The 22,902-nt window shown below is 40.3% G+C and overlaps 1 long non-coding RNA gene across 1 annotated transcript in view; it reads left to right on the forward strand.

Moving 5' to 3' along the window:
- Nucleotides 1-22,100, forward strand: part of LOC115304562 — a 107,756-nt gene extending 85,656 nt beyond the window's left edge. Inside the window, exons 3-4 of the long non-coding RNA XR_003914500.1 lie at nucleotides 8,224-8,323; nucleotides 21,966-22,100. This is a non-coding gene — a long non-coding RNA (uncharacterized LOC115304562). The remainder of the gene's footprint in view (nucleotides 1-8,223; nucleotides 8,324-21,965) is intronic.
- The last annotated feature ends 802 nt before the right edge of the window (nucleotides 22,101-22,902 follow it).

A 22,902-nucleotide genomic window follows, 5' to 3' on the forward strand; every position in this document is an offset into this window, starting at 1 on the left:
AACTGAGAGCTTCCCCCTGAGATCAGGAACACGACAGAGGTGTCCACTTTCACCACTGTTGTTTAACATAGTGCTGGAAGTCCTAGTATCAGCAATCAGACAACAAAAGGAAATAAAAGGCATCAGAATTGGCAAAGATAAAGTCAAACTTTCACTTTTCACAGATGACATGATACTCTACATGGAAAACCCTACCGACTCCACCAGAAACCTACTAGAACTGAGCCATGAATTCAGCAAAGTCGCAGGGTACAAAATAAATGTACAGAAATTGTTTGCATTTTTCCACCAATAATGAAGCAACAGAAAGAGAAATCAAGAAACTGATCCCATTCACAATTGCATGAAAACCCATAAAATACCTAGGAATAAACCTAACCAAAGATGTAAAAGACCTGTATGATGAAAACTATAGAAAACTTATGAAAGAAATTGAAGAAGACACAAAGAAATGGAAAAACATTCTAGTCTCATGGATCAGAAGAATAAACATTTTTAAAATGTCATTATTATCCAAAGCAATCTACACATTCAATGCAATTCCAATCAAAATTGCACCAGCATCCTTCTCAAAGCTTGAAAAAACTATCCTAAAACTTGTATTGAATCATAAAAAAACCCAAATTGCCAAAGTAGTATTGAAGAAGAAAACCAAAATGTGAGGCATCACAATCTCAGACTTTAGCCTCTACTACAAAGCTGTCATCATCAAGGCAGTATAGTATTGACATAAAAACAGACACATAGACCAATGGAATAGAATAGAGAATCCAGAACTGGGCCCACAAATTTATGGCCAATTGATCTTTGGCAAACAGGAATGAGTATCCAGTGGAAAAAAGACAGCTTCTTTAGCAGGTGGTGCTGGGAGAATTGGAGAGCAACATGCAGAAGAATGAAACTAGACCACTCTCTTACACCATGCACAAAAATAAACTCAAAATGGATAAAGGACCTGAATATGAGACAGGAAACCATCAATACCATAGAGGAGAAAGCAGGAAACAGCCTTCTTGACCTCAGCTGCAGCAATTTCCTACTCAACCCATCCCCAAAAGCAAGGGAATCAAGAACCAAAATAAACTATTGGGACCCCATCAAGATAAAAAGCTTCTGCACTGCAAGGGAAACAATCATGAAAACTAATAGGCAATTGACAAAATGGGAAAAGATAGTTGCAAATGACATATTGGATAAAGGGCTAGTATCCAAAATCTATAAGGAACTCACCAAATTCCACACCTGAAAAATGAATAATCCAGTGAAGAAATGGGCAGAAGACATGAATAGACACTTCTCCAAAGAGGACATCCAGATGGCCAACAGACACATGAAACAATGCTCAGCATCACCTATCATCAGGGAAATACAAATCAAAAGCACACTGAGATACCACCTCACGCCAGTCAGGTGAACAAAGCAGGAGACTACATAGATGCTGGTGAGGATGTGGAGAAGCGGGCACCCTCTTACACTGTTGGTGGGAATGTAAACTGGTACAGCCGCTCTGGCAAACAGTGTGGAAGTTCCTCAAAAAACTATCCATAGATCTCTTCTATGACCCAACAATAGCACTCCCTTATGACCCAGCAATAGAACTGCCAGGGATTTACCCAAGGGATATAGAAGTGCTGATGCATAGGAGTACTTGTACCCCAATGTTCATAGCGGCACTTTCTACAATAGCCAAATCATGGAAAGAGCCTAAATGTCCTTCACCTGATGAATGGATCAAGAAGATGTGGTATATACACACAATGGAATACCACATGACAATGAGAAAGAATGAAATCTAGCCAGCAAAGTGGATGGATCTTGAGGGTGTCATGCTAAACGAAGTAAGTCAGGCAGAGAAGGACAGATACCATATATTTTCACTCATAGGTCTAACAAGAGAAATCTAACAGAGGACCCTGCAGAGGGGAAGGGGGAAAAAGAGTTAGGGAGAGGGATGAAGGCAAATCATGAGAGACACTTGAATACTGAAAACAAACTTACGGCTCAAGGTGGAGGGGGGAAGGAGAAGAGGGTTGATGGTCATGGAGGAGAGCACTTGTGGTGAAAAGTACTGGGTGTTATATGGTAATCAACTTGACAATAAGCTATAAAATAAAATAAAATAAAATAAAATAAAATAAAATAAAATAAAGAGACCATGAGAAGGGAGAAGGTTTCATTGTGCTTCTGTAAGGTTTCAGTAAGTATCCCCTCATTAATTAGCTCTATTGTTTGAATACAATGATTGATTCTTCATTGCCAAATATGTGTATTATACTATGAATATAAGTAAGATCTTTAGAAAATGAATTTATCACGTACAAGATTTCTACTTGACGGCAGTAAATGATATCTCCTTTCTGTTGCCTATGGTCATATGTAACAGGAGGAGGAAAGCAAAGGTAGACACAGCTATGTTATATCAGGAGCTCTCATGAGAGACTTGTCACAGAGGGCTGAATTTGTAAGTTGAACATGGATACTTGTGACTTATTTATGTATTTATTCACTTTGACCTTGGAGTACTTGTTTTTTTTGTTAATACATGGCAGTATTAGAAGAGAAACTTGTCACTCCTCTTTGTTCTCACTGCACTTTCTTTTCCATCTGATAGATTTTGTGGGGAAAAACGGACTGACTTTCTACATAGAACAAATCCACTGATTCTGGATAGAAAATAGTAAAGACCAGAAAGGGGGAGTGCAGTTTGGAGATAAGAATAAAATGATGTAATAAAAGAGAAAAGGTTTCCTTTAGTAGAAGTTATTTGTATTCTGGGGACAAAAACAACCCTCCAGCCATTTATAGAGCACCATCAGCACCCTCAGCATTAGGGATGTTAGAAGCCCTGGGCTGGAATTCACTTTCTACTGGGAAAATGATTCTGGATGGTGGGGGCCAGATGGAGAGAAATTACTTTTGAGAGAAAAGAGTAGAAATATCTTCCACTGAGAAGAGTTGGCAGGTCAAAGGCTGGAAGATGGCAGTAACCAGATGGGAGGACTCCGTAAAACACCTCCCTGCCAGAGTAGACAGTATCCTGTGTAAATTCTAGAGGCGTACGATTACCCTAACTTCAGGGTAGTTTATAACCTGACTCACGGTTGCGTCCTTAGTGAAGAAACTCTGATCAAAACAGACCGTGGCTGTTAACGATGCTTTCTTTGAAGAAACTGGACTCAGAGCTGGAGTTACAGGCCAGAGCTGGAAGACATAGTTGCAAATATACTCTTGGGAGCAGGTGACTCTGTTAACTTAAAACCTTGAATCAAGCCTGTTGATCTTCAGAGTACAGTGCTTTTGACTTGCAAGAAGATTTTTGCCTTACAATTATATAAGGTCTTTTCTTTGATTGTTCTCTGATCTGAGTAGACCTGCTTTGGGTAGAAAAATGAAGAAATGCCCAGCTAAACTCTTTCAAAGATCTACCTATGTATATTCTGCAGCTACCTCTTTGTTTTCCCTGTAGAATCTGGTAGTTGTATCCAGAGCAGGAAATATACTATTGGCTTGAATGACAGACAGATAGTCTCCATTTGGGTCTGGTAGTTAGTTCTTGACTTTATTGCTAGGAAACAAAAACAAAGGTTTTCTCAATTTATCAAGTCACTGCAGACTTTTCTCATAGCAAAGTGAAGGCAGTAGAGTTATCAGATTCAGCTGGTTTTTACAAAAATTTCCAGCTAGTAGCTTCCATTTCCTCACCTGATCTATCTTTCAGCCTGGATTCAGTGTGGCTATGCTGTTTTCTGAAGCTATGGTCAGATGGTCCCATTATCTGATACCCACTAAGATCCAAACAGTGAATGTTTCCTGTGAAGATCCTATGAGTAGGAGTCTGAATGACCCTGAACAGGCCCTGGGCCCCCCACCTCTTTTTACCCCATTACTTGGTACTCTCAGAACCTCTCCAGCATTTTTACCCTGCAAGCATTAGAATTAGGGGAAATCTAAGATACCTCTTTTGCAAAAAGAAGGTGCTTTGAACTGCATCGAAGAAGGGGTGAAGGAAAAGAGAATAAAGATCCTAAAGGTATCAGGGTCTCACAGCTCTAGGGTAGGTTACTTGGAGGAAATACATGTTCAGAGCCACAGTCTGCATTTATAACGCAATGCAGGAAAGCAACTAGTCTTGATTCTTACTCTTTCCATTCCCTCCAGTTTTCTTTTTTCTTACCTCCTTATCCTCCTACACTTTTCGTTTATTAAATGCAATTTGATGTTCACAGGGTCTCAGAGAAGAATATATTTAAAAAGCAGAGATCTAGTTATATATTTCCATTAGTATTTTCCTTCTCAACACAAACCAACTATCTGTAATCCTGTCATTTATTCATGGATTCATTTGTTCATTTAATTTGTGGTATATAGACTTTGTTCCAGTCCTAGTGTTTTCAAAAGGGAAAAAACAATGAGAACTAATATTTATTGAGTATGGAAAATTAGCAGGCCCTATACTGTCAACAGACAAAATATATTCACTAAATGGTCCCAACAGATTATTACTGCCTGTTTTCCATGTGGAAATTGAGGTTTAAAGAATATAAATAACTTATCCCAGGCCAGTAGACCCAGGATTTGCCTACAGTAGTTTGATGATAGACTTCAGCTTTGCTATATGCTATTCTCTTTCTAGGCCAGTGATTCTCAAACTTTAGCTGCATCAAAATTGCCTGAAGGGCTTTTAGAAACACAGATTTCCAGATTTCCCTCCTAAAACCTCTGATTTATAAGTTTGGTCATTTGAATTTCTAATGAGTTCCCAGATGATGTTAATGGGGACTCCACTTTGAGAACCACTGCTCTAGGTTATACTACCTTTTTGTACCTTCCCTCTGTCTGTTTTCAGGTTGCTCTAGGAAAGGTGAAATGTATGCCTGAAGTTAATGTGCAGCTCAGGTTCATGATACCTATGAAAGGAAGAGCCACTTTTCTCAGCTGCCATCTCTGTACCTGTGAAGTCTTCTTGGATTCTTTTAGGTCTTCAGTGCTTCCTAAGAAATTATTCTGGCTGAGGATGCGTGGGTGGCTCAGTCAGTTGAACATATGACCTTGGCTCAGGTCATGATCTTGTAGTTAGTGAGTTGGAGCCCCACACTGGGCTCTGTGCTGACAACTCAGGGCCTGGAGCTGCTTTGGATTCTATGTCTCCCTCACTTTCTGCCCCTCCCCCTTCCCCCCATCTCTCTCTCAAAAATAAATAAATATTAAAAAAATCATTCTGGCTGAAGAAGATATTTAATTTAGTATGTCCCAGTGTGCTGGTGGTAGAAGAATTACAAAGAGTATATGCATCTAAATAATCCACAATTCATGTCTTCTCAATAAACTAGGGTCAGAGTGTAGCTATCCTGGAACATCATTCTGAATCTTGAAAGCAGATAGTAAAAACAGCAGCTGTGCAGAGACTGTTTGTTTATGTAATCCCTCATGTAAACACAGTGATGATGACGGATCATCACTTGGCCTGTCAACATGACCAGGCCCCAGCAGGGGCCTTGTCCTCATGTGAGCCCCTGGCCTTTTCCTGTGTCTGCAAACAGTGGCAAAGAGGAAACAGAAGGGAAATACAAGTAAGGAAATGGTGTTGAGTTGCAAAACATGGATAAAACAGTTGGCATTGCAGTTCTCAGGACAAACAGGACCCCACTGGATCTTGGAGGTACAAACTCTAGAGGGGATGGCTCTGTTCTCTGGCACTGATGGTTTGTACTTTTTGCAGCCTTGGATTCATCCTGCCTCTAAGGAAGCTATTTACAGTTTTGCACAGTGGGACAGTTTTATGAGCCAACCCTCTCATTTTTATGAGGGTCCCCGGGGTAAAGCAGTTATACAATCTTACACCCGCACACCGACTGAAGTACAAACAATATAAAGTAGGCCATCCAGACCCGTAAAGCAGGCAATGCCAAGCAGTCGTGATTTAAGTTCAGTTCAACAGTGACCTGGCTTATTACGATAAGTAGAGAAATGAATAGGGCCTACGCAGAGAGAAAAAGCAAGTGAGTGGGAAATAAATAATTCATTGGGCTCCTTCCAGAACCTGTATGTTGAAGGGACAGAAATCTTGTTATCAAAAAAAGGACCAAAATTCAATTGCTAGAATGACCTCTCAAATTACTTTCCAGATTTGTTTGGTTAAAGGAAATGACACCATCTTCCACCAAATATTTGGTCAGCACTCCATCACCAACACAAGAAGGCTTTTGAATCTTAACATGGCTTTCCGGGACACACCAACTTTACCCCAGTGAAACTGCTGAGAACAAGGTCGCTGGGTGTGCTTGTATTTACAAATGAGTTTGCTAAGCTTTGACTTTATAAGAAGACAGGGTTAATTATGAACTAGGCTATGGATCTTAAATTTATCAGCAGGCTAAGTAGCTGGTGACTGCCCCAATCAGAGTCAGCTTTGAGGAAATGAAACAGGACTTATTTACATTTAGAGTGATGCCCAGCTTCTTAATCACCTCAAAGCATTTAAAAATTAACTTTACTACCAGCAGCTCAAGAGGCATAATGAACCCTGGGAGGGCATTTGCTACTCTTTCTGCCTCCTCTTCTTGAGCTGCCTATTCATTATTTCAGCCTGTGTTCTTTGCCTGTGTCTTTTTGCTATAAACCGTTGGAAAGTTTTTTTTTTCTTTCTTTCTTTTTTTTTTTTTTTCCTGTTTCAGTTTTGCTAAATAATCTGTGGTCTATTTGGTGAGTCTCCTGATAAAGCAATTTTCTGCAGCCTCACTGGAATTGCTAATGATCACCAGGGTAGCTGAGTTTATATATACAGTAAGAGACAGGAATCATTCTTGTAAACTTTTTTTTTTTATATGAAATGTTTCAGTTAAATTGGTCAGCTATCAAAGGGTTGTTATGAGTTATCCATGCTGGACAAGAAGGGTGACCTAAGATGCCAAGTGGTCACATGGCCATGTGGTCATTTTTAAATGAACACTAGTAATGATTACATAAATTTTGGATTAGAAATTGCTAGTCAGGGTACCTGGGTGGCTCAATCAGTTAAGCATCCGACTCTTGATTTTGACTCAAGTCATGATCTCACTCTTGTGAGATTGAGCCCTGAGTCAGACTTCATGCTGGGCGTAGAGCCTCTTTAAGACATTCTCTCTCTCTCTCTCTCTCTCTCTCTCTCTCTCTCCCCTCCTCTGTCCCTCACTCCCTCAAAAACAAAAACAAAAACCAAACAAATAAAAAACAAAGTTGCTAGTCAGCCATATAGATGACCAGAGCAGATTGGGGATAATATATTGGTTCATGTATAAAATGCCAGTTTCCCATCACATTTTACTTTAACACAATCTATAATTCTACTTAAATTTCTTATAACTTAGAACTTCAGTCTCTATTTCATAGTTTAAAAAATTTTTTTTGTATTGTTTTTTTAAAAGTTATTTTTGAGAGAGAGAGAGTTCGAGCAGGGGAGGAGTGGAGAAAGGGAGACACAGAATCCAAAGCAGGCTCCAGTCTCTGAGCTGTCAGCACAGAGCCCAACACAGGGCTTGAACACATGAACTGTGAGATCATGACCTGAGCTGAAGTCGGATGCTTAACTGACTGAGCCACCCAGGCGCCCCATGTGTTTCATAGTGTTGAACTCACCGGAGAGCAACATGATTTGCTGGAAGAGTGTGACAGATGGTGACATCCTCCTTGCCCTACTCAAACAGTTGTAAAGATTCATCAGATTTTTTGTCAACTGAAAGGGACTGTGGTATATATAAGCTATTTTGACATTCCATTCTTCAGTATTTCAATGCATGTACCCATTATTTTAGTTTAAAAATGGAAATTATATAAAATACTATCCCTTTAAAATCATTACATTTTTTTCTGTAATAATCCACAAGGTAAAACTTTATTTAAAAAATTACTGTTTTATAGAAGGGATTAATGGGAAAAATGGGTCTGGGTGAGGTATTATTAAGAGTGCCTTTTTTGGTTATAGAAGAAAGAAGAACTATTTGCATTTAAAGGATTAGGTGCTTTATACTTAGGAATCCTTAACAATATGAATTTGGGTAGAAGTGAGGCCCTTCTGTCTTGCCAATCAAAGCAGCTGAGAGGCAAAACTGTGGGTTCTTGAAGTTTCAGCTTTGACACAGAAGCAGGTTTACCAAATGTGGGACAGGAGGGAAACCTGAGTTCTGAGAGTCCATCCTTGAAAAATAAGCAGAAGCCAGTGACTCTGGCCCTGTGCTTTATTCCAAGCATCCCTGTTCATATTGTGCCAAGTCGGCTGGAGGAAGATTGGCGGCTACACCTCTTGGGCTTTCCCATAACAAGATGTTCATCTCTTGAGGCTATGCTGGTGAGTCAAGCCGTACATACATTCATTCTAATTAAATATGCTACTCTCTAGGGGAAGATGCCTTCATTATACGGGCTTATTTCAGGGGAATATAGATATGTGCATATCTATATTTTAGTGATAGACACCAGTGTCTGTTTGCAAGCAAGTGAATATACCACCCCCTCTTTTCCCCTCTCATCTTACATCTTGATCTCTAGAGACTCACACAAAACAAATCCCTCAGGATTGAACATACTTTCAAATACGTGAAGCCAAACCCTTCTCAGACACATGCATCTTTCCATTGTGCGTACGATGAGAAGCTTTCTATAGCTCCAAACTTAATGGTGCCATCTCTAATTGAAGCACCTAGCCCAATTAGGAATTAATGAGTGCTTTCTGATGATAAAGATAATGAGTGATTTTAGCCACAACCAAGAAGCATCAATTTTTTTTTAATATAGTCTAAAGAAGAAAAGCAAATCTACAAGCGGTGGTCAAAATTTTGTCCTTCTCTTGCTTGCTTTTAAAAATCAAGGTTACTGTCAAATGTTACACAAGTTGTACCCAAACTCCAAACTGATTCATTAACCAGACTGCTGTAGAGACAGAGGAGGTAAGAGAAGCCTCTAGAAGCCCATTAGACGCTGGGGAACAGATTTGTTTCTCCCCACTCTTATTGTCCAGAGTCAAATTTAAGCATGGGAGGGTATCATGAGCAACAGGTGGCAAGAATATTTAGATCAGCTTTGTTTCCCTTTCATGTTCACCATATGATGATTGAAGAAGAGTGAAGTACTGAGTCACCAGATCTTTGGAAAGTAATGTCACCCTCTAATTCAAGGATTTAGTTATTGTAGAACACTAGGTACTTGAAAAGACAGCAAAGAACCCAGGGGTGGACATTAAATAATTTCTACATGTAATCCTATTTGTAAGACTTTTAACTTATTTAAAAGGAGACTGACTTTGATATGGAGAAGTTTACTTAAAAACTTTTTAATGTTTATTTATTTTTGAGAGAGAAATAGAGAGAGAGAGACAGAGTGTGAGAGGGGAGGGTCAGCGAGAGGAAGACATAGACTCTGAAATACTCTCCAGGCTCCAAACTGTCAGCTCAGAGCCTGATATGGGGCTCGAACCTACAAACTATGAAGTCATGACTTGAGCCAAAGTCAGACGCTTAACCAATGGAGCCACACAGGTGCCCCTGAGAAGTTTAGTTCTTAAATTTGTGTCTTTAGTTTATTTTTATTTATTCTCAGACAGACAGAGACAGAGACAGAGGGAGAGAGGGTATGAGAAGGGGGTATAGAGAGGGAGAGAGAGAATCCCAAGCAGACTGCATGCTGTCAGCACAAAGCCGGAAACACGGCTTGATTCCACAAATTGAGATCATGACCTGAACCAAAATCAAGAGTCGGACACTTAATTTTGACACTTAAATGTCTCTTAATTTTTATGTTTTCAGAATTATGAATTACATTAGAGAGACTTACATCCAGGTGAAGAAAAATTATTATTATTATAAGTATAGGTCTGCTGTTATATTTCTAGTATAGTATGCTTCTATAGTATTTTTCTAGTCTAATATGCATCTATGTAGATTATAGCAGATTTATTTGCCTTACATTGATGACATTCCTGCTCTTATATTTTCAGGTAGTGTGCAGTTACTTTAAATTCTTTCCTGGAGACAGTATCCTGAAACTCATAATCAAATTGGGCTTTATTCAATATTTGTATGTTGGGATTTCCTTGGACTCATTAAAGGCCTTCCTTTTGATCTACAGAAACAATATTTCTGGGTTCTTGACAATGAGGATGCTTACTGAAAGTCTATTTCAAATTGGAACAATAGTCTTTTAGTCCTACATGCATTTTTACTTTACATTTTTTTTTTGAAAATTGACTTTAAGGAGAATATCCTTTGTCCTCAATTAAAATAGTGTCTTTCAAGAATTTGTATTTCTGAGTATCTAAAGGAAGTCAACACCAAAATAATTCTAATGAAATAACATCTTTAGTAAATTAAGGGGATGAAGCTTTTGATCAAAACACTAGGGGATCATGATTTTTTTAAATTTATGATGCTACATTAAAATATCAAACCCTACCCTAACATTTATGATGGCATGTCTATTCTCTTCCAGATGATATGTTGCATATCAAAATCTATCTTCAGAATCTGTGTTTTGAATTTTTGGAGGGCACTCTATGTGCCTTTGCCGAAATTCTTTTTGTTTTAATTGAGGTATAATTGACATATAACAGTGCATCAGTTTTAGGTGTACAAAATGATGATTATATATATACATATACACACACATATACTGAGAAATGACAATCACACATAATTACAGATTTTTTCTTATGATAAGAATTTTTTAAGACATACTCTCTTGTCAACTTTCAAATGAATATAGAGTACTGTTAACTATAGTTACTATGCTGGACATTACTTCCCCAGGACTTATTTATCCTTTGTACCTTTTGACCACCTACACCCATTTCACTCACCCCATCTCTTACCTCTGGCAATAGCCAGTGTGTTTTCTGTGTTTATGTGTTCATTTTATTATTACATACCACAAAGAAGTGAGACCACAGTATTTGTCTTTGTCTGTCTGACTCATTTCACTTAGCATAATATCCTCAAGATCCATCCATGTTGTGTGTGTAAACACACACACACACACACACACACACACACACACCACATTTCTTTCTTCATTCATTTATCAGTTAATAGGTTGCTTCCATATATATATTGGCTATTGTAAATAATGCTGCAATGAACATTGAGGAGTAGATACTTTTTGAGGTAATGTTTTTTTTTAATAGTTTATTGTTAAATTGGTTTCCATATAACACCCAGTGCTCTTCCCTACAAGTGCCCTCCTTCATCACCACCTCTTTTCCCACTCCCCTTCCCCTTCAACCCTCAGTTCATTTTCAGTATTCAATAGACTTTCAAGTTTTGCATCCCTCTCTCTCCCCAACTCTCTTTCCCCCTTCCCCTTCCCCTGGTCCTCCATTAGGTTTCTCCTGTTCTCCTATTAGACCTATGAGTGCAAACATATGGTATTTGTCCTTCTCCGCCTGACTTATTTCGCTTAGCATGATACCCTTGAGATCCATCCACTTTGCTACAAATGGCCATATTTCACTTTTTGTTTCCTTGGATAAATACCCAGAAGTAGAATTACTGGATCATATGGCAGCTCTAATTTTACTTTTTGAGGAAACTCTACATACTGTCTTCCACAGTGTCAGTACCAATTTACATTTCTACCAACAGTGCACAAGGGTTCTTTTTTTCTGTATTCTTACCAACACTTGCTATTTCTTGTCCTTTTTATAATAGACATTCTAATAGGTTTGAAGTTATATCTCATTGTGGTTTTCATTTAAATTTCCCTTTGACATAAATTAATTGACCATATATGTGTGGTTTTTATTTCTTGTCTCTTTATTCTGTTCCATTAACCTATGGAACACTAACCTGTGCCAATACCATAGCATTTTGATTATTATAGCTTTATGATATAGTTTGAAATCAGGAAGCATGATGCTTGCCATTTTGTTCTTTTTCTCAATTGATTTGGCTATTTGGGGTGTTGTGTGGTTCCACACAAGTTTTAGGATTCTTTGTTCTATTTCTATGGAAAATGTTACTGGAATTTTGATAGAAGTTGCAATGAATATGGATATGGTTTTCATTAATTTGGACTTTATAATAATATTAATTCTTGCAAGCCTTAAGCATGGAGTACCTTTCTATTTATTTGTGTCTTTTAAAATTTCTTTCCCTTTAAAAAAAATCTGAGACAGAGAGAGACAGAGCATGAGTAGGGGAAGGGCAGAAAGAGAGGGAGACACAGGATCTGAAGCAGGCTCCAGGCTCTAAACTGTCAGCACAAGGCCCGATACTTAGGAGCCAAACCATAATATCAAGACCTGAGCCAAAGTCAGACATTCAACAGACTGAGCCACCCAGGAACCCCATATTTCTTTCCCTTTTTAAAAATGACATGTGGTTGTCAGCATATAGGTCTTCCACTTCCTTGATTCAATTTATTTTATTCTTTTTGATGCAATTATAAATGGGATTGTTTTCTAAACTTTTATTTCTGATAGTTTGTTACTAATGTATAGAAAATCAAATGATTTCTGTATATTGATTTTGTATCCTGCAACGTTACTGAATTTGTTGATTAGTTCTAACAGTTTTTTTGGTGGAGGTTTTAGGATTTTCTCCACATAAGATTATATCATCTGCAAACAAACACAGTTACCCTTTTTCCTTTATTACTTCTTTTTCTGGCTAATGGATCTGGCTAGGGCTTCCAGGAGTTTATTGGATAGCAATGATGAGAGTGTGCACCCTTGTCTTGTTCCTGATTTAGTTTTCATCCTTCAGCTTGTTAAAGTGGTGTATCACATTGATCGATTTGCAGATGTTGATTCATCCTTGCATTCCAGGGATAAATCCCATTGATCATGATGTATGGTCCTTTTAATATATTATTGAATTTGGTTTGTTGGTATTTTGTTGAATATTTTTGCATCTATGTTTTATGACTCTTTTCTTGTGGTGACCTTGTCTGGTTTTGATATCTAGGTAATACTGGCCTTATAAAATCAGTTTAGAAGTGTTCACCCCAATTTACCCTCTTATTCTCCCCCAAGTTCCCTCCTATTTTCAAGGGAGAGTTTGAAAAGGTTCATATATATTCTTCTTTAAATATTTGATAGGCTTCATCAGTGAAGTCCTAAACTTTTGTGTTTTGGGAGGTTTTTGATTATTGCTTTGGCCTCTTTACTAGAAATGAGTCTGTTCAGATTTTCTATTTCTTCATGATTTGGTGTAGGTGTATTTTCCTAGGAATTATCCATTTTTTTCTAGGTTGTCCAATTTGAGGAGGAAATGAGGGTGTTCAGAGGTGATTGGATCACAAATAGCATTAGTGCCCTTATGAAAAGGCCCTAATGGGCTGGCCACCTTGTGCCATGAGAGGGGACAATGAGAAGGTTGCAGCCCAGAAGAGGGTCCTCACCTGACCACGCTGTCACCCTGGTCTCAGGCTTGCAGTCTCCAGAACTGTGATACATTTCTGTTGTTTGTAAGCTACTCAGTCTATAATGTTTTGTGATAGCAGATCAAAGACAGGTATTTTTGCAGTAAGTAGATAAGTGCCATTACGTATGAACTTTTGTTTCAGGAGTAATACATCCATTTTGAAGCTTCAGCTGATGCAACAGGAAAGTTATATTTAAAAAATGGAACAAAATTCCAGAGATTGACTTCTAAGCCATGTATTGCCAGGTTAGGCAGAATTTGTAATCAAGTTGGAGATTATTTTAATGGACTAAGTAAGGAAGAACATAATTTTTTTAAGTTTATTTATGTATTTTGAGAGAGACATAGTGTGAGCAGAGGAGGGAACAAGAGAGAGGAAGAGAGAGAATCCCAAGCAGGCTCCATGTGGTCAGTTCACAGAGTCTGACTTGGGGCTCAGTCTCACAACTGTGAGATCATGACCTGAGCTCAAATCAAGAATCCAGTGCTAAACCAACTGAGCCACCAAAGTGGCCCAGAAAAACACCATTTATAAGGAAATATGGTGCTTATCCTTGAGAATCTTAGAGTCTAATGAGGAGATGAAGCAGACAGAGTTAAAATGACTTAAGAATGTGACCAAACAACATGTCAGTAAATAAAAATATATATAATGAAAATCTAAGAATTATCTTGATTTTTTTCCATAAAAAAGACTGACTTCCCATTCTGGTAGAGAAGCTCCCTGTTCCACAACCACTGTGGCTCTAAAAGGTAGTTGACTTTGACATAAGAGCCAGGCAGACTGGATTCTAATCTTGTCCCTACTGCTTGCTAACTGGATGATCTTGGGGGAAATTTCTTAGACTTTTTAAGCCTCAAATATTTTTAACTCTAAAATGAAGCTAAAAATAATAGTCTCTCTTTCATGGGTTTTGTAAGCATTTATAAACTGTAAGGCTATACTGGTTAGAGCACGCATACTTGCCCCTTCTCCAAGGCTAACTGGAGAAGGCAGGTCTTGGGTACGAGCTGATTAGAGCTTCTAAGGAGAATCAAGCTTAAATGGCTAGCAGTTGGCACGTACTCCAGGTTCAAAGTAGGCTCTGTGGGTTAGCTGGTTGGAGCATTGCTCTCAGGAAGCAGCTGCTCATCCTTGCAGGAACTCCACTTAGAGCACAACCAGTCTCAACTTGGAGGTATATGCAAAGCAGAGTTATTAAGAATTCTATTTTTTAAAATATTTACTTATTTATTTTTGAGACAGAGAGGGAGAGTAAGAGAGTTCACATTGGGGAAGGGCAGAGAGAGAGGGAGACGCAGAATCTGAAGCAGGCTCCGGGCTCTGAGCTGTCAGCACAAAGCCTGATGCGGGGCTTGGACCCACCGACTGTGAGATCGTGACCTGAGCCGAAGTTGGATACTTACCGACTGAGCCACCCCCCCCCCCCCCCCCCGGTGCTTCTGAAGGATTCTGTCAGGGTCTGGAGACCCTTACAGTTGGGGGTGGGGGAAATTGGTCAAGTGAGGTAACTCAAGGTGAAACCAAAGACAATCTGTTTTTCTCTTAGGCAGACACCCCCCTGGGGATAGCTTGCTTCTGTTCTCATGAATTACTCCTTAAATTCTGCTAAGAAGTTTGTCCATGAGAGTAAGAAGCACCACTGAGTCCTGATGTAGAGCAACTTGAAATTCCTGATTCAGTGACTGGGAAGGAATAAACTCCAGGGCTTAGGCCAAAATTCCAACTAAGGTCTGGGAAGGTCTGTCCTGAGGCTTGTCCTCAGACATGGGTGTCTGGCTCCCCCGTTGTGGTGAAATGCTTTGGACAGCACTCTTCTGTGTGGCTTTGGGGCATGGACTACCTGCCAATTCCTCTCAGATCCCCTGCCCTATGCTGATTTTCCATCTCTTTATGTAAGACCTTATTTTTGTGAGATTTTGTCTGATATAAACTCTATTGGCCTTGACTGAGTCTTGTGTTTATTTCATAATTGGGATTAATATAAACTTTAAAATAAGAGTTAATATAGCTGACAGTACCAGTGTCACCCAATTGCCAATTGAGGGGACACATTACAGAAGGTGGCATTGGCTTACTTTTGGCTGTAGGGGCCCAGTTATACAAAGTCTTTTTTCACGAAACAGGTGTGATGAATATTCCCCTTGAGCGTATAAAGGATTCTCAAATCTGTCTTCTTTCCTGGTTGAAAGATAGGATGGGGGTGGCAGACCGAAGGGGATCAGAGGTTGTGGGTCAAGGTCATGGTGGCTAAGCGGGGCTGCCTAGAGCAGGACCAGCATCTTGTTTTAGGGGACGTCCCAAATAGAGTGGTAACCTTATTTCAGGAAAGAAAAATTCCGTAAAGCTCACCCCACAATAGTCTCCCTCAGAGAAGCAGCTGTCCGTGGGAGGTATCTGAAGGCTGCACAACAAAGACGCCTGGCCCAGTTTTACCATGGTCTAACCTCAGTGTGAGGGTACATCTTCCCCTACTGTTTGTTTCTTCTCTTGCTCACTCTGGTTAAATAAAAAATCAACTTGGCAGGAACATTATGTTTCTATTTATTTGCTAGAGTGCTGGGCACACAGAGCTTACCTGATACCTGTTAAATGGGAATACTGTGACAACAGCAAGGCAAAGTCTGTGAACCAGTGGTGGCACCGAGAAAACCAGTGGTTAGTAGGAGTCTGAAAATACATACACGTTTGGGCAAAGCACTCGCGTTTGCCATTAAGTGGCTTCCAAAATATACTGCATCCTGTGACAGATTTAAATAGGGGCACTATTCATAAGTGGTAAAGTATGTGCAAATTGTAGCAAAATCAAGCTGTGAGGACAGGAAATAGCATTCAGAGGAGCCCAGTGGTGTGGCAGCCAATGAGCAAACTAATGGAGCGCTGGATCTCAGAGCAGCTAGACGTTGCCAGGGTAATTATCCCGACCTCGTCACCTTAGCCAGTTTGGCACATGGGCAGAGACTGCAGGTAGAAGATGCAACTGGGAGTGTTGGCTGGAGACAGTCTTTTCAGGGCTGCCCTTTGTTCTTTGTTTGTTCTTATACCAGCTGTGGGATAGTGGCTCTTGTTAACCAAAGCACAAGATATGAAAGTAGTGACTTTTAAAAGAGATCATTCTGATTAGCTGTGAAAGCACGTTTGCTGCCATAAGAGAAAACGAGTCGGTAATTTGAAAATGCACACGCGCAACTTCTAACATCCTCGGTAGAGTGGTTTGGGTCATTTGCCTTTATTTGGAAGGCCACACACTGGGAACAGGTCTGCCGAAGTTGAGGTGCATTTCTCCCAAGTGTGGGGCAGTACATTCTCCTCAGACCCTCAACAGAGCACTGGCCAGAGGGGCCCATAGCACCTTGGGGACTGCAGCGTGGCTCTGCCATAAATCAGAAGGGACAGGAGGGCTGATGAAGTCCCCATGAAGTCTGCAAACTCTGCAAAAACTGCTCTTTCATCCTACCTTTCTCAGAGACTTCTGGGTTCCTTAGTGTTTAGGGCCTCTTCTCAGCCTTAGAGGGGCTTCTGGGAGGGAATGAATGAAAGGTAGTTTCCCACAGTGCTTGGAACATGACAGGCTTCTTTCTTTATAGGGTAGATAGGAGGGCTGTGTGGCAGGATATAAATAGAGTTTGTAACGTGGGGTCTATCCCAGACTTCCCCCCTGCCGCAGGTACGGGGCCCCTGGGCCCCCAGCCTCACTCTGATTAGGTTTCTCTGGCTGTTGGTCTCTAAGAACTGAGGATCCTCTGTGGCATAAGTGACCTTCTGAGGCCTTTGGAGCTTGGCTCCCTTTAGCCTCTTGCTTATAGTTGCCCCACTTTAGCTCATCCTGCAGTAGTTAATAATAATTCCTCACATTTGAAAAGAGAACACTTTAGAATTTTCAAAATCTCCTTGCACCAGTATTTGATCTTCATGTATAGTATATATTATGTCTGTTTTAAAGATAAAAATCCCATGATAGGGAGAAAGGAGAGAGCTCCCTCAGTGAGTCTGATGTGGATGAGTCACAGCTTGAATCCAGGCTTGTAGCCACTGGCCTGATGCTGCTGCATTAGGCCCTGTCCTCAGGAAGCCCTGGACACTGGGAGCTGGGCAGTGCAGCGTGGTGGCAAGGTCTGGGCTCTGCAGCCAGGCTGCCTTGGTAAGAGTCCCAACTCTTCTACTCATCAGCTGTGCCTCTGAGACGAGTGTGTTCACCTATGTGCCTCCGTTTTTCATCTGTAAAATGGGTCTGGAAATAATGCCCATCTCATAAGATTGTACTAACACAAACTTGTTAGTACAAGCAAGGTGCCTATTATAATAACAAGTACATTTGTGCAATAATTCATTTTATCATCACACCAACACTAGAGGACAGGTTCTCATTCCCATTTCAGAGATGAATACACGGAGGCACAGAGAGACAAAGCAAATTCTTAGTGGTAGAGAGACCAGGGACATTACTATTAACCACGACACCAGACTTTCTTTTAATACAGAGCTTAGCTCCTGGTAAGCACTCAGAGAATGTTGGCTGCCTCTGTGGTTGTTATAAGCTCAAGGTGGTAAGATATCAGGGTCCCACCACCCTAGACACCTCCTCTACAACTTAGTTTCCTGTGGCCAGAATTCAGGTTGGATGAATAGGACTTTTGCCCCCTGTTAAAATGAAAGCCCCCTTGGGACAGCTGACATTAAACCTTAACTTGCTTTGCATTTCAGTCACTTTGAGGCAGGTGTGATGGGGGAGAGGGAGAGAGATCTTGAGGACATTGCTCAGAGTGGTAATGAGGGATGTTGCTGTTGGTGGGGATGTGGTAGAATGAGGTAGAAATTTTGTAAAAAAGGAAGATAAAGGCTCATCTATCTTACAATTTTTTGCCACTTGCTAAAATGATCTGTGTCGTAGAACCTCATTAGAGCTCATTTTCTGAACGCTATTCTCATGAATTGTTTTAGTGCCACTATGTGATGGCAATCATAGACTAATAGGGCTTCTTTGACAGATGAGTATTCAAAGTGCAGAGAGGTCATATAGCTAGACAGTAAAAATCCAGTACTAGCACCCCAGAATCCTACCTTCCTGTGCGAATACAGTCTGCTTTCCTGTGCTCTAATAAACTTTACAAGGAAATATTGCCTCTGACCCTAGTTATAAATCAAACACCTCAGTGTTGAGTTTTGTCCTTGGCCTCAGCATGGGAGTAAGAGTTAGGGGCTCTTCCTCACCAGTTTTGCCACCAAAGTCAAGTCTGTCTGGTGGAGAATTTTATACTTAACTTGTAGCTTCCAATATCTTTTCCTGAAAGTCAGGTTTAATGATGTTTCCCTGCCTCCCAGGTATGTAATGAGGGTTAATTAGATAATGTTTGCATAAGGCTTTGAAGATGAAAGCACCATATAATTGTTATTACATATCATCTCTTCCAGAAACCAGGAATGCTTCTACTTCAGGGAACACTCAAACGTGTCTTTACAGGTATCACTTGCTTTAGGATAAAACTTGTCAGGCATCAGTGAACTAATGATATTGTGTAGAGCACAGAGGATCAAATGGTCATAACAAATAATAGGCACTAAGAACTCCTTGGATTACCAGGAAGCAGCTGTCAGTGGGCGTGGTGATGGAACAGCCCACCCATTCAGTTGCTAGCTGCCCACAGTACTCAGGTAACTGAATCCCAGCACACAGGAACATGCATCAGTAGAGAATGCCATGATACAATAGGCTGAAATGGCTGAAATAGACAAGCAGGGCAAAAAGTGACATTTTGGAAGAACTGGGGTGGGGCATGTCATGGGAGGGGGTTTACACAGAGAGAAAGACCCTTCTTACCATGTTTGAAAACTATCTCAAGAGTTTCCAGATTGGTTTCTTTGCTTCTTGTGCAAATTGCAATACATCAATCCATGTTCCTTCCACTGTCAGGGTAATTACATTTTTCATCACAGAATTCTTTGTCTTGTAAATCTTTAGTACTATCTACTTGCTCAGAAAGTGAGTCTAGTCCTTTCAAACCCTTACTATGACCTTCAAGACAGTCTATTGGCCTCCTGCTGATGTTCCTATTCTTTTCCCTTAAGCATTCCCTGTGTGGGAACCCTCTCCCGAACTAGAGCATGCCGCTACACCACCCTCAGGAAAAATGCCTCTTCCCTCCCCCAGCACCTTTATTTATATACAAATCCTGGACATTTAACCCAGTTCCTAATTTCTTGCTGACTCTCTTGGTGTAATTCCAGTCAATTCTGTTTGCTCTTCAAACCTATAGCACCTATCTATATTTTCTTATATTGGTACATATCTATTTATATGAATATTTCCTATGTTGCTATTTGGACTGCAAATTTAGAGACTTACATTCACACAGAGTGCTGGGTCAGCAAGTTTTAAACTCTGTGAGGGGAAGATCTCAATACCTTACATAGTGCCTGACATACGTTAGCTGCTTATTCCAGTTATCTACTGCTGAGTAACACATAGCCCAAACTTAGTAGTATCAAATAATAAAAATTGTCTATTATCATTATTATTATTACTTGTGGTCCTTAGGTTGACTTGGTTCAGGTAGAGGGTTCTTGATTGGAGCCTGTCATGTGATTGTAGTCAGATGATGACTGGGCTAGACTGATCTCAAAGGCCTCTTCAATCACATGCCTTTACCTAGGCTGAGAAGACTCAACTGGATCAGCCCAATGCTCTTTAGGTTTATGTCTCTATCTCCATTTGGTTTCTCCATGTGGTCTCTCCAACATCAGTGTTTGAGGGCAGCTTCACTTTTTATAATGACTCAAGCTTTCAAGGCATATACCCCAAGAGAATGTTGCAGAACTGCATGCCCTTTTTCTAACTTATCCTGGAAGCTAAGAAGCATCACTTCCACTGCCTCTGTTGGTTAATGACATCATGTATCAGAACATATTCAAGGGGAGGGGAATTAACTTCCTTGGCAGGGGGAAGTGTCAAAGAATCTATGGACATGTTTTGAAACCACCAAAGTACTCAACAAATACTTGTTAAATGATTGATTGAATGAGTAAATGAATATATGGACATTTTTTACTGTTTCCAGTATGAGGGAGAGGAAATATAATAATGGATTGAAAATTTCTTATTGTTTCCTTCAACACATCAAAGATACTTGCTTATCTTTTTAACATGTTTACAACTCATGGGAAATATGATTTTCTTTTGTCTTTCTCATAAGACCATGTTATGGACTCAAATGAATGGTTATGAATTTCATTTCTTTAGATATTATTTTCCTTCTGTAGTTGCTCCAGAAATCATGTCTATTTATTTATTTTGAGAGAGAGTGAGAGAGAGCAAGTGAGAGCAAACATGAGCACAGGAGGGACAGAGAATGAGGGAGAAAGAGAATCCCAAGTAGGCTCCCTGTGCTCATTGCAGAGACCCACATGGGGCTCAATCCCATGAACTGTGAGATCATGACCTGAACTGAAACCAAGAGTGGGACACTTACCAAAGTGAGCCATCCAGGTATCCTGTAACAGCATTCACTTTAATAAACCCTCCCTGGCATCTGAAAAAACAAGTGTTATAGGCCATCATTGGTGCCTTTTATCGCTTGTTCACCTTGTGCTATTAACCACTTTTCTGGGGCCAATTTTGCAAGATTTTAGAAACTTCGCCCAAGCTTCGAAATTGCTCTGAGATCTATTTTAAAGTGGTTAATAAAAGAACAACTTTGGTGTTAAGAAGATGCAAAAATATCCTTTTACTCCATACCACCTTAGATCCTCTATGTCTAAGGTGCTTATGTGAGAGCCTTAAAACACCTCAGCTCCAGACCTTGTTCTTGATGATGAAGAAGAAATAAGCCTGATTTATAGGACTTTAAAGTTCAATGGCTAGAATGGGAGTTGGTGGAACATGAGAATTTCCATCTGATTTTCTTTCTTTCCTATCGCCAAGCCTGAGCCAGCATCCAACTTGTGTGGCTAGAATACCTTAGAGGAAGCCATTCTAGTCAAATGGCAACTATCTGACACCGTTTGGTAATATTGCGTGTTTGCCTACTGTGTGCCAGGATATAGTAGAGCTGGGAGGCCCTGTAGAGGAGATAACAATTTTTGAGCTGAATTTTGTGGAATAAGATGGTTTCCAGGCCAGATAGTACTGGAGATTGACTGCTGGGCTGAGTTTACTGTAGGCCAAGGAAGGGCCTGGCTGAATTTATGGGACTGTGAACAGGGCCTGAGTCCAAGTGAAGGCATATATATCCCTGAAGTGGAGCAGAATATAGAGGGGGGCAAACATAATAATTGAGGCCAGAAGGAAATGCTGGGATCTGATTGTGAAGGGTCTTGGAAACCTGCTAAGGGCTTCATTCTTTATCCTTTAGGAGGTGGAAAGCTGTGTCAGGCAGGAGGAATTTTGCAGTCAAATGCTCTACCACTGAGCTACACCCCCCCAGGCAGGAGGAATTTTAACAGTGACACCATAGAGATGACTCCTGAGACCTGGAATTATAATCCTCATAGCAATGTGGAGGCATTTCCCTGTTTGAAAGGGAAAGAAGATCGAGCAAGTTTGAGAGATGTTGAAAATAAATGTGAGTTTTCTGTTTCAGGACTTTGGAAGGCTGAGGACACCACTTGCAGACCCAGGCACAAGGGGAGAGGAGCAGGATTGGGGGATATGGAGAGTTCAGGGCTGCCCATGGTGGATTTTAAGCACCTCCAAGGAAACACATTCCTCCTGAGGCCAGGAGGTATGGAGGTGTTTACTTTACAGTGTCTTCCCCTATCACTTCATCACATTAAAGAACTTTTGGTATTTATCATTCCCCCCCCCCTTTTTTTATTATTCTTTTAAACTTGGTTGCTCAAAGTGTGGTCAAGCCATCAGTGTCAGGAGCCAGTTAGACAGTCTCCAGTCCCATCTCAGAACTGCCAATCTGGAATCAATGCTTCAACAAATCCCTTGCTGAGTCATATGTATGTTACAGTTGGAGAAGTGCTGCCTTAGAACTACCTCATCCTCCACCTCCCTCTCTGTCCACATCTTAAGTTACCTTATTAAAATCTCAAACACAAAATGATCATCTTATCTTCAGTTGGTCATTCTGAGTTGCTGTTATGGATGCACTACTGAAATGGGAAAGAAAAACCTACTGCTGACTTCCCTTCCTAATTCTGGTGGTCCAGGTGGTTCACGGAGGGGGAAGCTTGTGTGTTAGATGCTGGGGCAGCGTGGTCAGTGATCATGACCTCTCATAGGTGCTGCAAGCCCCATGGGCAGGAGGCATCACTCATTTTTAAAGGAAGGATTTTACCTATGAACATGTTTACTCCTATGTGAAATGTTTTCCTATTAATTTTCATATAATTGGGACAAACACTGCTGCTAAGAATATCCGTTATTTACTTTATGTTTTGTGGCTCCCATAGAATGCCTGTCTTTGTTTCTCTGTATCGCCAGTAACTCATCTCAATGGTATGGACTGAAATATGTTAGCTTCAGTTTTCAGAAAAACTTACTCTTTACCAATTTTAGGTTTTCTATAT

Source organism: Suricata suricatta, chromosome 10 (genome assembly GCF_006229205.1).
Source record: "Suricata suricatta isolate VVHF042 chromosome 10, meerkat_22Aug2017_6uvM2_HiC, whole genome shotgun sequence".
In the NCBI taxonomy this organism is placed as follows: domain Eukaryota; kingdom Metazoa; phylum Chordata; class Mammalia; order Carnivora; family Herpestidae; genus Suricata; species Suricata suricatta.